Genomic DNA, 15,750 nt, shown 5'->3' with positions numbered 1-15,750 from the left:
AACGAAATTTTTTCGCAGGCGCTAGCAATTAGTAAATGAGAATAGAAAGATTATATTGGGTCGGATGAGATGCTAAAAGCCAGGAGAAAATGTCGTGCCGATCATGCTACTGCTGTCTTGAGGAGAAAAAAGAGAGAAGAAACACGGAATGTGTGGTTGAGCGGGTGTTTCAGACAGATAAGAGCCGTGGATGTGGCCTGGCTGTGGGTGGAGGTGAAACAAACAAGGGAGCGGGTAGCCAGATATAAGAAAGTCCTGACGTATAACTTTATCTGTCCACTCTTCATACCCGTCAACCACCCGTAAAGGCTGCAGCTGCTGACAGATTACGCTATGCCATAATAGCTGTCGCAATGGTGGACAGCTGAAGCTCAGGTTGGATTAGTAGGACGTTACCACGGGCAAGCATGAGTGAAGATGGTATGACGTTACAGTGGCACAGCAGGAGTCGTGATGGCATAACGTTACTATGGCCCAGCAGGAGTGATGATGGCATGACATTACATTTGGCAGCAGGAGTGGTGAAGCCACGACGTTATCATGGCCAAGCAGGAGTGATGATGGCATGACGTTACAATGGCCCAGCAGGAGTGATGATGGTAGGACGTTACAGTGGCCCAGCAGGAGTGATGGTGGCATGACGTTACAGTGGCCCAGCAGGAGTGATGATGGCATGACGTTACAATGCCCCAGCAAGAGTGATGATGGTATAACGTTACAATGGCCCAGAAAGAGTGATGATAGCATGTCGTTACGTTGGCCCAGCAGAAGTGGTGATGACATAACGTTTACAATGGCCCAGCAGGAGTGATGATGGCATGATGTTAAAATGGCCAAGCAAGGGTGATGATGGCATGACGTTACAGTGGCCCAGCAGGAGGATGATGGCATGACAGCCCAGACTCCGAATGCTCTTTTATGACATACTTAACTTCTCACACATATGTAGTATTGAAAGCTGGGTAACCAGCTGTGTATCGCCTCAATTCCTAATGTAATTAGTGGTTACCTGACACCAAGAGTTCCAAAAATCTCCAATATATATAAACGTGATTTGTAACCTCAAATATGCAAAATATAAAAATATGGTGCAGAGGACATAAATCTACGTGTCACGTTCTACATTGGTGTATCCATGAGAAACTGCAAAGGGGCTTTCCAAGTGGATAAACCCCACAATAACTTAAATCACTAGTTCCCAAAGGAATATTAAAAAATAGTATATAAATGGTAAATAAAGCAGGTAAGAAAAAGCTGCTAAAAATGTAAATGATGTAAAAAAGACAGTCGAGATTCTAGGTATGTATGGCCTTCGATTGGTTCAAATTTCGATCGGTTCAACATGTTCAAAAAACAGAGGATGTGTATAGACCTCAATTTGTCAACCAATTTGATTTATAACGTGTGAAAACATTTCGCCTTTCTTTCTCAAAATAACTATCTAGAAACATATTTTGCTGAACACACAAAAGAAAAAAACCGATTCAACTAAAACTGACACGACTGTAAGGTCACATCGTAATCCACATCACCTATTAATCCACATCACCTTGTAATCCAAATTGTTTATAAGCTTATCAAAGAAGCCGATACCTTAGAGGTTGTGTGATAGGGCGAACTGGATAGAAAAGGCTTGACGCCAATCCGTGTATCCTGTATGTAAGGGAGAAACTGTAGCTGTCCAAAGGCGATCTGTCCAAACCATTTGGGCCGGTTGTCCTCCTGGTGCTTCACAGAGCGCACCAGCTTTCCACCAGGATGGATCTGGGTGGGTGTGCCAATGTTGTCCAACATTACTTAGCATTCCGTCTGTGATTGTAATGGTAGCCTTCCAACCCTGTATAGCACATTTTCAGGCTAACCAGAAATCTTTCTTTCTGTTTACTCCATACTGAAAAATCCATTCCACATGAGCGTCTCTCCGCCTCTCTTGGATATAACGTACTCGAGTCTTGTCTGTTCAGCTGCCATGGTAGAGATTGTTGGACTTCTCTACGCTCGAATTATAAGCCACTTTGACTGGCATTTTGAGTGAATGAAACCAGAAGTTGAAAACAGTTCATTTCGATGACGTTGCTGAAAAGGGTTCATGTCATAATTATGAAGGAACAGTGCTCACCAGACGCACCCCACCCTTCTTGGTTATCTATTTGAGCGCATACTGGATTGCTTCCCCAGGACATCAAAATTGGATGTAGGCGAAACGAGATTTTTTGATGAATAAAATAATAAACGAATAAAAATGAATAAAACAGGCGAAACGAGATGTCACCATCTGTACATAGACAGACAGTCAGTATACATGCCCGTTTGGCAAACGAGGTCGTCTCCAGTGTTACCCATCAGTTCCGAGATACCGTAAGCTCTTTCAGCATGTTTTCAACCAAAATTCGAACGTTGACTGACACTCTACTCCATGGGGTAGTTGATTTGAACTAAAAGCGCTGTCTATCGCCCTTCTTGTGAATTAATTGGTGCTTGGAAATTAAATCTCTAATTATTGCCCTGTAACTCATCAGGTAAGGCTAATTGTATGTAATTGTAAGTTGTACAGTGACATTTAATAGAAAAGATATTAACAACGTTGAAATATACCGAACAAGGGAGGAAACACTAGTAAAGGGTTCAAGGGCTGAAGCGCTTTGACAGGGCTCCTAAATGCTGCACATGCTGGCAACGCTTTAGACTTTCCCTATCTACAATGCCAGTGGAAAGATGTGCCAGAAGGCGGATGTGATACATTTCTTGATGTGAATATATATTTGTGAAATATCTGAGCTATGATATTAGCACCACACATCTCCTGAACATGTACTGTCTGCGCATGTGCCAGACGAGATGTCCACATCCTTATCCTTACACACTCCCTTCAGTTACCCAACTATCTCACCTCTTACCTTATACTGACAGCATAAACACTCATGTGATGAACTTTCTGGCTGGCGGGTTCTGTTTTTGACACTTCCCATGCTTTCTCCTTGTGACAAAAAATTACGGCAAGGAAGTTATTCCTCAGGAACTAGCAATTAGTAAATGAAAATGGCGACATTGTGTTGGGTCAGGCCATCTGCTAAAAGGCAGGAGAAAATGACTTTAGGCCGATCATATTACTTGTGTCGTGAAGGGAAAAAAGCCCAAAGAAACACAAAATGTGTGGATGAGCAGGTATCCTAGACAAAAAAGAACGGTGGATGAAGCCTGGTTCTGGGTGGAGGTGGGAGTAAGATGAGTAAGGACATCGTGAAACAGACAACGGAGTGAAAAAAATCAGTCCTTGACTGACGTATCACTTAACTGCACTTATCTACCCGTCAACGGACCACTGTACAAAGTGCCACCAATAAACCAGACACCAATAATCATCCGGTCACCCGTTTTCAAATTCTTCATAGTCTTATGTTATCTGTAACACGTTTTCTTTAATCTGTGTCCGTTTAACTGATTATATCGCAAGCTAGCGGATAACAAGATAATACCTGTATATATTTTCAGTCCAGTGTTCTATTACCTCTGTGCTTTAGCTCAAATTAGAACTGCTTTCACATATCCAGGAAGTACCACACACAGGTTTATAAGATTATTCCTCATTACGGCATTCGATCTGTGTTAGCGTTTTTTTGTTTTCATTTGGGAGCTTTGCTGTGAGCGCACAAAGGTGTGATCAAATTCTAACTTTTTGTTCATGGCACAGCTTGTATGATATCTTTCCTGAGCTGTCAAATCCAACTGAGTACGTTTCCGATTTTGCCTCAGAAAATACAGCGCTTCTATCCGTTGATGTACCACAGAGGTGAGGGAAAAGGCAGATCCTCTCGGCAACACAAAGCACAATTCTTTTCACGACAAGAATTCCTTTTTTCTTTCCGGCTAAGCAGAAAACAAAGTAAGTGTTTGTAAATGAACTGATCAGGTAGCAGACAATGACAAAAAAGTGACCGCACCATGTCATACTGTACTTCTTCAACCTTTTCGCATATTTGCAAAGTGTTCATTCAAGCATATTCTGAAGACATTGTTGTGTGTTGACTAATAAAACTATACATTTTGTGAAGCTCTAAATTTGGCCAATCAAACCAGTGTGTTTTGTCCTCAAAATAAAATGAAAAATGTGCATAACTTACACTGAACGTTGCTCTTTCATATGCGAAATGGTTGAGGAATTAGGCTAATAGCTGCCCCTTAGTGGACGCCTAAACCTCAGGTTAGCCTAACACGAGGGATAATGGCATGACGCTATAAGGGTCCAGTTCCAGACGATTCGACTGGTTGAATATAACCATTCAGGACTCCTATTGCTCTGGCATGAAACATTTAGCTGCTCAGATATAAGAGAAACGAGCTGCAGCGTTGGAGGCAGGGTACAAAGCGGCGTATTTTGTCCATTCTACATGTAACGGGTGATACCACCAGCCCCCAGTCTCCAGTGTATATAAGCACTATTCTGTCTTTCAGTTCACTCTGTGGTATATTGTCATTACCTCAGATTCAAATGGTGGGACAGACATGAGTCTGCATTGTCCTGCATCGTTGTACCACTCAATAGCCTTGTTGGAGGAGTACTTGTCAGAATTGGGAGGAATAGGTTAGAGCAATTTCCTCAAGCACTTGAGAATTGTATGTTGTGTTCTGACAACAAAGCCTCCAAATAAAAATATGAAAATACAAATTAGAAGGTTTAATGAGGAATAATGCGAAAAAAGGCTTTTTAGTAGCTCTTATGGTATTTCAAATCATCGATGTAATGTGAGTTGGACAGGAAATATAAACCATCTATACTGTACATTGAAAACAGGAAATATACACCATCTATAGTATACACTGAAAACCTTCCTAGTTAAGCTGTTTCTCAGCCAAAGGAAGAAGTATTCAACCTAAATGGACAAAAAGTAAAGAAAACTTACAGATATAACCGTCCGTGGGCATCTTGCCCACGGACTGTTTGTTTCCTTTAGACTAGAGCACCGTGTGCTCACATATGTGAAGGGAAGCCTAATAGCAAGTTTGAGATAGACTAATTTCTTTGATATGACTGTGTCTTAACTAGACAGGCCTCTCAGATTGGTTACTTCTCCATTGCACAAGGAAACCACTAAGTGGTTACTTCTCCCCACCACCCTCATTTAAGATCTTTTGAGGACAGACGCATTTTAAACCGACTGTATCTTTGCTGAAAGTGGTACGCTGACATGTCAGAAAACTAGTTTTATCCACAAATATCAATGGGGAATTTTGAAACTGGTGGTACTTTGTGATCGGTTAACGGGTAGGTAAAGAGAAGGCAAACACGTAATACGTCAGCACTTTCTTCTGTCCGGTTGTCCGCTTCATTGTCTATTTTACGGGGCCCCAAGGCTCATCTTCCTCCCACTCTTACTCAGAATCAGGCTACATTCGCATCTTTGGTCTATCTATGTCCTCACTCGCACATTCTGTGCTTCTTTTATCTTTTTTCCTTCGCTAAACGATTGATTTCGCTGAACAATCCCAGCTTGGAAGTATAACAGAGAAATATTCATTACTAATACAACTATGTGAAATTTGAAGAAAACACAAACCATCATATGAAATAATCAACTGATAATGCTTATCTAGCTGCGATAGACAAAAAGCGCTCTGATAACTTTCAAACCAAGGGCTAGTTTGTTATTTCTCTTTGCTAAAACCCGCTTTAATTTATTTCGCACAATTCTGACAAAAGCTCTTCTACCGGCTGGGGAAGCTGGGGAGCTCTTGTGCGCAATAAGTGGACAACCGACTCAATTGGCTGAGCTATATCACGTTTCGACAGCTGCAATTCCTCTGCTACTTACTAGTTACACGGATCATCTTCAATCCTTTCCTATCTAAACTAACACAGCATCTAACCTCGGACTTGACGTATCGGCATCTTTGATACGGTTATCGGCTGACGAACCCTTCTCAATGGCATTTCTCTATTCCACTTGGCCTCGAGCATTCACATGAAAACATAAAGAGCCAATCACACGTTTTCTTGACACTGATCATTTCTGTGGCACGCTAAGCCACTGATCTACATCTTCTCTTGGAAACCAAGCTTATGTAGAACCATTGATATGGATGACTTAGCGGATTAGATCTGCAATGTATACAAGACATTCTGACAAATCCAATATGTTCACGTCATCGAGTCTGTTTACTAACTAACATCACTGACCACGGAGTTAATAGCCAGGTTATAGTGCAGAGAGAGGCTTCCCTCCATTGTTGGCCATACCGTGAATATTTGATGATTAGACGCTATATATAACTGATTTCATCCAATAATCTCGCTAATTTTCTGCCTTAAATTTTACACTATTTCTGTATTAGTAGACGATCTTGACATGTTCCCATTTATTGGCATGGTATGACCAAGGTACACAGGAGACTCGTACATTATCTTATTACTTACCCTTCAATAGATATATAATATGCTGGCGTTTGAGTATCACCCCCTCAAATACTCGCATATTATTGGTGATGTGAGACGGAGAAACCCTGTGGAAATTTGAGCCAACGGCCTTTGGTGACTTAATCCGACCAGAAAAAAAGATCTTATCCTATTATTTTTCATTGAGACTATTCAATTATTAGTCGCATTTTTTATTTCGAAACTTACTGTCAATACACAAAGGTGTGATACAATTCTCAAGTGTTTGGTAGGAGGGCTGTATGATTGTATGATGTCTCTCCTGAGCTGTCAAACCCCGGTGAGAATGCCTCAGATTTTGCCTCAGATATTCGACGACAGGACCTGTAAATCTGTTTGTTTATGTATAACAGTGCTGAGGGAATCGGTAGACCATTTCAGCAGTACAGTGCACTTTGGGTACCATCTATATTTCGTTAATTCTGCTTTTCTAACGGATAAAGCCAGAACAAGCTAGTATTTGTAAATGAACAGGTCAAAATGTCAAGTAAACCGCTGCAGTTGTTGACAGGTTGCACCATGTCGTAATACCTATCACTTCTGCGTACCACCTAAACCTCAGACTTGCTTAGCAGGAACGAAAATGGTATGACGCTACACTGACAGAGATTTGTTCATTGCAGACATGTAAGACAGAAGTTGATTTGTGACTTCACCACAGACTAAATACAGCTGTAAGTGAACAGAATTTCTTGGATGAATACTCTTTATAATGTGTTATGTGCACGACTGCCGTCCGTTTCTAAATTTAGCTTGCCACTTTTTACATACAGCGTAAAGTTGCAGCCTGCTGTCTGCCTCTACCTTAGAATATTCCAGAAGGCGCTCAGTTCGGTGCCTGTTTGTTTACATCAAGTGTTCAGGAATTTTCTTATTCTAGACAAATTCCACCAGGCTATATAAGACCTATGAAAGCAGGTCAAACGGGGAGAGACAGAGAACGGAAAAAGGAGAATTATTGAGAGCTTGGATGCTTTTGCTGTGTATTACTTTACTAGGCCATTTGTGCTGAATTTGGGTGTCTCTATAGCCTCTGGCTTTGTTATATCCTATCTCCACCGAGCACTTGTTCAGTCTGAACTTGTATGTTTAATTTGTGCTCTTGTATACACAGTGCTTATTAGTACACGGACCCTGTCTGTGGAATTTTGTGTATATTTCGTCATACACTCAGTTATACTGTGGATTTTCCCTCTTGTGAATTTGCCTCTGAGCATTTATGCCTGTGTAGTATATATATTGTGGAATATATGCGTCTGTTTGGACTTGACGCCGTAAGTACTTTAGTATTTGTATAGATACTGCTATCCTTTCTTGTTAAACTTAAGTACTATAGTATTTGTATAAGCCTTACTATCTGTTCTTGTTAAGCTACTAAATTGTTGTAAAATAAAATCTGCTGGTTTTGGTTACTTTTTTGTGCGGCTAAACTGTCCTGTATTTTGAACAAGCCATCTCTTTATAATACAGACAGTTTGGGTCGTAACAAATGTTTAAAGGCTATTATCAGCTATATCACCTGCATTGTTTCGGCAAATAAAGTATATGGCTACGTGTATGTTGGTCATATTTCATTATAAACTGACGGCCAAAAGAAACTTTACAAAGAGTTCAAATCAATTTATTTTGCCAAAGCAAAAAAAAAGGATGTCTGAAGTTTAATATATTGAAAAGACCAATGACTTTAGATATTGAAAGTCTGGAGTAAGAACGGACAAAGCAGCCCTGAAATAATATAACAAATGAACAAACAGAGCAGGGGTAGAAAAATAGCCATTCCATCTTGGTTAACAATGGGCAGAGTATACAAAAGTTATTTATTATTAAAATGAGTCAATATCAAAACCAATCAATATCACGTGTGGCCACCCCTTGTTTCAATGCATGCAAAAACTCTCCGACGCATAGAAAAAGTCAGTCGTCTGATGAGAGGACGTGGGATTCGCTGCCGTTCATCTTGGAGAACGAACGCCAGTTCTTGTCTGCAAGGTGTGGCCGTTGTCTTACTCGACTATCAGTGATACCCAAAAGGTGTTCTATGAGGGACATGTCTGGGGAACGTGCAGGCCACGGCAAGACGTTGACGTCGTTGGCGTCCAGGAAGCTCTGCACAACTCGAGCTTTATGGGGTCTGGCGTTGTCAAGCTGGTACAGGACACCACGTGGCTGCTGTTGAAGGAATGACAGGACAACAGGACGTAGAATTTCATCCACGTAACGTTGAGCTGTTAGGTTCCCGTAAGTGATGACCAGTGGTCTCCGTTCCTCTCCACAAATCCCACGCCACACCATCACGTTGCTGCCACCAAACGGTACCACCTCCTGGATGTATGATGCAGCCGTTCGTTTGCCTCTTCGAAGGTAAACTCGCAGTCGGCCCAGAACAGTCGACTGACCCGGTGACCTAAGGCATTCATTGACGATGACGTCACCGTCAGAAAGCGGTTCCTCCGGTGTAAGGTGCGCAGGTACCGGGCTTCTCTAGACGTAGTTACCCTAGGCCTGCCTGTTGTTGGCCAACCCGATGTCTGCCCTGTGTGTCTGTAACGTTGCATCAAGGTTGACACAGTTACACGAGAGCAGTCGAAGGCCCTTGCAATGTGGGTGTGGCTGGCTCTCATGGATAACATTCCCAGTTTTTAGTCAGTGTGCAATTCCAGCACACTGTGTGTAACATTTTTATACACTTATTACATGTGCAGTTGCAGCCATCCATGCGTCATGTGATTTTAAACTTTCTTCAACTTTTTTGCCCTAGTATAACGTTAATTTGTTGTTAATGTTTGGAGCTAACTCACTTCGCCTGTTTAGCATAAATTATCAGTAAAATGTATCCGAAGAATGGTCAATTTGTGATAAAAGGAGACAATAGAAAACTCGAGAAAGTCAGTGGAAATCTTTGCCTCATCTAGAAACAGGATTTGATCCATTTATTGTTGTGAAAATATAGTTGTGAAATCATATCTGAGATATGGCATTGGCACCTCAAATCCCCAAAACTTGTACTGACTGCGCATGTGTCAGACCAGATGTCCACATCCGTATCCTTAGACACGCCTTTAGGTTATCGAATTATTTCACCTCCTATCTTACATTGACGGTTTCTGTATAATCACTCATGTGATGGACTTTCTGGCTGGTCGGTTCTGTTCTTGACTCTTTCCATGCTTAGTAAATGAGAACAGAGAGATTCTGTTGCGTCAGGTGAGATGCTAAAAGCCAGGAGAAACTGTCTTCAGGCCGATCATACTATTTGTGCCGTGAAGGGAAGCAGGTGTCCCACAAGGACGAGCCGTGAACATATCCTGGACCCCGTAACAGACAAAAGAGCGGATAGCCCGACTGAAGAAAGTGCTGACGTATTACTTACCTGACTTCTGTTTATGTATTCGTTCACTGATCAATGCAAAAAGAGTACCACCACTGACCCATATGAGGAAAGCAACCACTTAGCGGTTTCGTATATTAGTTCGAGAAGCTACCAGGCCTGTGAATTGAAATTTTCTAATTTTGTTTCCAGGGGCCTCCGTGGCTCAGTCGGTTAGCGCGCTACCGCAGCGTAATGACCCAGGACAGGAGTCTCTCACCAATGCGATCGCTGTGAGTTCAAGACCGTCTCATGCTGGCTTCCTCTCCGGCCGTACGTGGGAACAACCTACGGATGGTCGTGGGTTTCCCCCGGGCTCTACCCGGTTTCCTCCCACCATAATGCTGGACGCTGTCGTATAAGTGAAATATTCTTGAGTATGGCGTAAAACACCAATCAAATAAATAAATAAATAAATTTTGTTTCCGTATTACATCTGGCTACTATATGCTCCCTGCTGCAGTATACAGTGAGAAGAGGAAACTAGCGTTCTCTTTAATTCTTGTCTGCCAAATTCATTACTTCACCATTTGGTTAAAAGCTAGCTTACACCTTTTAATGAATCTAATATTTGGTATACATTTGAGTCCAATCTTGGATTACATTGATGACTTCAAACAGACTGAGGGCAAGTTTCATAAGACAATGTAATAGAATGCGTTTACCGTGTATTTTTTATTTGGGGGCTGTTGATAACGCACTAAGGTGTCATATAATCCTCATTTGTTTTTTCATAATGCTGTCAATCTTTATCTGTGGTGTCAAATCCCAGAGAGAATATTTACAATTTTGCCCCAGAAAATACGATATGTGTCTTTTCTTTTCTAACATCTAAGCCCAGAATATAGGTGTTGTCTGTAAATGAATCGATCCGATAGCCAACAATGACAAAATGTCAACGTTGCAGTTGCTTACAGATTGTACCTCGTCATAATAGCTGCCGCCTTTATGGACGCCTAAAGATCAGGTTTGCTTAGCAGGCAGGAGTGATGATGGTATGGCGCTAGAAAGGTCCAGACGATTCCACTGGTTGAATACAGTCATTTTATAGGCCAGGAAATGTTACACTCCGGTTGCTTTTCCCTGACATATTTAGCTTCTCAGATATAACAGAAACGGGATGTAGCGTTGAAGACTGGGTAGAAAGCGGTGTATCTCATCGATTCTAAATGTAACTGGTGGTACCAACTGCCCTCTAGTCTCCTGTGTATACAAGCACATCTCTTGGTCAGTGATGGAAGTTACTACTGTATCACTTGATTTCTTTAACATATTGGCCTTGTCCGAATGTCTTATGTAGCCTACATTGCAGATGTAATCTTCTTATTCCTCCATGTCAACAGTACTGCACAAGCTTGGTTCCCAAAAAGATATAGATCAGTGGTTTGCCGAATTAGCCAAAGTCAAGTAAACGTGTAAACGGTTCTTTATGTCGGCGTCTGGCTGCTGGGGTCCAAGTGGAATGGAGAAATGCCATTGAACAGGGTTGGTCACCCGATAATCGTATCAAAGAAGCCGATATGTCGAACTTTTGTGATATGGTGAATCGGATAGAAAAGGATTGAAGACGCTCAGTGTAGCCTGTGAGTGGTGGAGAAAATGTAGCCATCCAGAGGCGATATATCCGAGCCTATTGAGTCGGTTATCCTCTTAATGCGCACCAGAAGGCCCCAGCTGCCCGCGTTGTTGGAGGAGCACTTGTTAGAATTGGGAGGAATATGTTACAGCAATTTCCACGGGCACTTGAGAAATGTAATCACGCCCTTGTGTGTTAACAGCAAAGCCTCCATATATAAAAGTGCGAACAACAAATTAAAAGGCTTAACGAGAAATAATGTGATGAGGGTTTTTTCTGTCATAAAAGTTTTTCTATCATTTTCAAATCGTAAAACAATCATCGATGAAATGGGAGTTGGACAGGAAATATATACCATGTATATGATAGACTGAAACCTTATCTATGAAGTGTTCAACTAAAGGGACAGATAACCTCAGAGTGGCAGCTTCTCCAGTGCAAAACGAAACTGCAAAGTGGTTACTTCCAACCACTTATGATGATGCGCACATTTTAAACCGACTATATTTTTGCTGAAAGCAGCCTCCGCATTACATTCGGATGAAGGGCTAAGTTCTTCCTTCTTATTGCTCAGATCCACTTTAATTTATGCCGCCCAGTGCTGACCAATGTTTTTCCAACAACGTGGGAAGCTGGGGTGTCCTGGTGCACAATAAGTAGACAACCGACTCAGTTGGCTGGGATATATCACGTTTGAAGTGTTGCAATTCCTCCGCTACTCACTGTCTACACGGATCGTCTTTAATCCTTTTCTATCCAATTCGCCACATCACACAACCTCGGGCTTGACGAATCGAATTCTTTGATACAGTTATCGGGTGACGAACCCTAGTTAATGCTTTGTCTCCATTCCATTTGGCCTCGAGCATTCACACGAAAACATAAAGAACCAATCACACGTTTTCTTGACACTGATCATTTCTGTGGTCATCGGATGATCTACATCTTCTCTTGGAAACTACGCTTACTAGAATGTGGCACTGTTGTGAACTTAGCGGATTAAATCCGCAATGTACACAAAACATTGTTCACCTCATCGAGTGGTATAGTCTGTACTAACTAACATCACTGACCACGGAGCCATTTCAGCTTAATGCTGAACGCCAAGTGAGGAAGCTAGAGCTCCCTCTTTGAAGTGGTTAGGTGTGACCCGACCCAGGATTGACGCTGGATCTACCGTTCCCAAAGCGGACGCCCTATCAGCTGAGCCATCGGGGCCGATCTGAGAGAATCATTTCGGCAGCACACTGCACTTTGCATACCATCTGTATTTTTGAAATTCTACCTTTGTAACAGATAAAGTCAGAACAAGCTAGTACTTGTAAATGAATTGATCAGGAAGCTGACAGTGACAAAATGACAAGAAAGCGTTGCAGTGGTTGACAGAATGCACCATGTCATATTAGCTGTCGCCTTTGTGGACATCTAGACCTCAGGATGGTTTAGCAGGAGCGATGATGGTATGATGTCACACCGAGATGTGTTCATTACAGGCCTGTAATTTAATAAAATATAATTAAAACGTCAAGTGGTGCAGTCTGTACTAACTAAATTCACTGACCACAGAGTTAATAGCTAGGTTAGTGTGCAGAAGGAGATTTCTCTTTATTGTTGGCCGTGCCGTGAACGTTTGATGATCGGATGCTATATACTAGTATAACTGATGTCATCCAACAATCTCGCTAGGGAGAAAAATCAGAGCAGCAACGGCCAGGTGATAGCCAGCAAATGGTCACACGTAACAGGTGAAATACGGCCTCTTCACCTCATTTAGGGTTTTATTCTAACTGGTCATGTAAAATGCACAATGTTAGCAAATTACACGTCTCCTAACACCTTGGCCTAAGCAGAACTGGGGAAAAATGCAGTGATGTTAACTGCAGTTTATTAGACGTCACTAATAACCCATCAGTAAAACGTATTCGAAGAATGGCCAACTGTGCTAAGAACGGGCCAAAAAGTACCGGTTTTCCATTTAAATGATTTATATTTAGCAAAGGGAATCCAGTGGTAAGTTAAATTCTTAAAACGGGTGTAAAGCATGAAGTTTCCTTCAGGTACAATTACACCAATATTATATTCACAGAAAAAAGCCACGTGCGATTGAGAGTGACAATGAATGAACCGAACTGGAGTAAGGGTCTTCGTGACCATGAATTACCATAAAGTATAACAATGAGACTTATATAACTATAGAGGCAAGGGCAATAGAAGCAGATTTGAAATGAATTTACCTGTTATTTTCATGGCAGAGCAGATTTATACAAATTTCATGTAAATAATTTACTATATGAAAGTCGCAGAAGGGAATTTTCACCTGTATGGTACAGTCGAGTTTATTGGTGAAGGAAATCTGAAGGCTTGGTGTATAAGCTACGACCATTCTATAGACAACTGGGTAGGCTTCTGATTTAATGGGTTTAAAGGGGGTCAGGTTACTGTGTAGTACAATTGCTGGGGTTTATGAGGTATTGGTTGATTGATTGAGGTATTGGTTGACTGATGTACTGAGCAACACTGAGCCACACTGACTAGTATTATTAAACGATAGGTCCAACAGATCTGTGACTATCGGCTGCAAAACATAAGGTTTTAAACGATGTCATTGTTAGATTTTAGGAGCTACACTCATGGTGTGAAAATGATTGTGCTGTAACGTTGTGGATGGATGAATTTTCTTCTGACTCCGGCGAGAGCAAATCTATAATACTGAACCTAATTTCTGTAGATTGGAACAGTGCAGTGGTTTGTGTTTGACCATGTTTGTCTCCCGAATAAGAAATTCTCAAAATTGTTTAAATCATTGGTTGACCTAATCACTGGAAATGCGACCATCTTGTATCATTTAGCTACAGAGTGCGAATAGACAACACTAAAATGTTATTGTGAAAAGCATAATTTGACCGGAATTTTATTTTGATTATTGTGCTTCACAATAAGGATGCCTCTAGGCAGGTTACATAAGCAAAAAAAAAACCCGGAGGGAGATACTAAAACAAACAGCAACAGTACACTCTAAAAAGTGGAACTACTTTAGTAAATCGGTGTCAATTTTCACCACCTCAGAAATGCTCTCATAGAACAATGTCCGCTTCGCTTCCAGACCTCCAAATTGCAACAAAACCTGCGCCACATGGACTGAATTTTTGAGAATTCTGAGGCAAGGATAGGCTGCGACACCAAAACAGAAGCGCAATCAAGCACTGAAGCGTTGTGACAGGGTATTCAAATGCTGCACATTACAACATAGTGCAAAGCTTTACTATTTCTGCCATGTCAGTGGAAATCTTTGTCTAATCTAATGGCAGGATTTGATCCATTTATTTTTGTGAAATTTTACCATTATGACATTAGCACCTGAAATCCCCTGAACGTGTACTGTATGTACATTGGCCAGACCAGATGTCCACATCCTTGTCATTACACGGTAATTTCAGTTGCTTAATTATCTCACCTCCTACATTATACTGACGGTTTCGGCATAATCACTCATGCGATGGGCTTTCTGGCTGAGGAGTTCTGTTCTTGATACTTCCCATGCTTTCTCCTTGTGACAAAAAGTTACGACAGAGAAATTATTTCTCGGGAGCTAGCAATTAGTAAATTGAGAATAGAGAGATGTGTTGGGTCAGGTGAGATGCTAAAAGCCATGAGAAAACGTCTTCATGCCGATTATACTACTTGTGTCGCGAAGGGTAAAAACGAAAAGTAACACAGAATGTGTGGGTGAGCAGATGTCCCAGACAGACGAGAGCCGTGGTCGTATCCTGGTTCTGGGTTGTGTGGCGAGGAAGATGAGCGAGAGACTCCGTAAAACAGACAGGGGAGCGGACAGTAGGACGAACTTATCGGCCCTTGCTTCATGTATCCGTTCATCGATCAGTGTGAAGAAAATACCCCCACCCCAAACTTCCTGAATCAGATAGCCATATTCATCTGGTGACCCGTTTTCACTTTCTCCATAGCCTTCTGTGGATAAAAACTATAGTTAACTGACAAGATATCAGCTAGTAGCCGCTAGCTAGAGTACGATGTTAAACCCCAAAGCACTTACTCACTCAGAACAGAGAGAGCTGACTTAAAATGTTTGTGTTCTCAGCTGATCCCAGGTAGCATGGGGGAGAAGTAACCACTTAACGGTTTCTTATTGTAGATTAAAGAGAAGCAACCAGCCTGAGATGATTGCACTGTTATAAAGAGACAGCAAGTGTTTCAGCTGAAAATCGCTATTTCTGAATTAAGTCTGGCCAATATGCCCCCCATATTCTTCCGTGGAAGTGGAAACGTTGGTACATTTACTCATATATTGGGAGTCTTTGAATGTATATGTGTGTATGTTTGGGGTTTAACGTCGTACTTAGCAGTTTTAGTCCCGTG

The sequence above is a fragment of the Liolophura sinensis genome, chromosome 6, assembly GCF_032854445.1.
Source record: "Liolophura sinensis isolate JHLJ2023 chromosome 6, CUHK_Ljap_v2, whole genome shotgun sequence".
In the NCBI taxonomy this organism is placed as follows: Eukaryota; Metazoa; Mollusca; class Polyplacophora; order Chitonida; family Chitonidae; genus Liolophura; species Liolophura sinensis.
Note: the sequence above shows the minus strand (reverse complement) of the source record.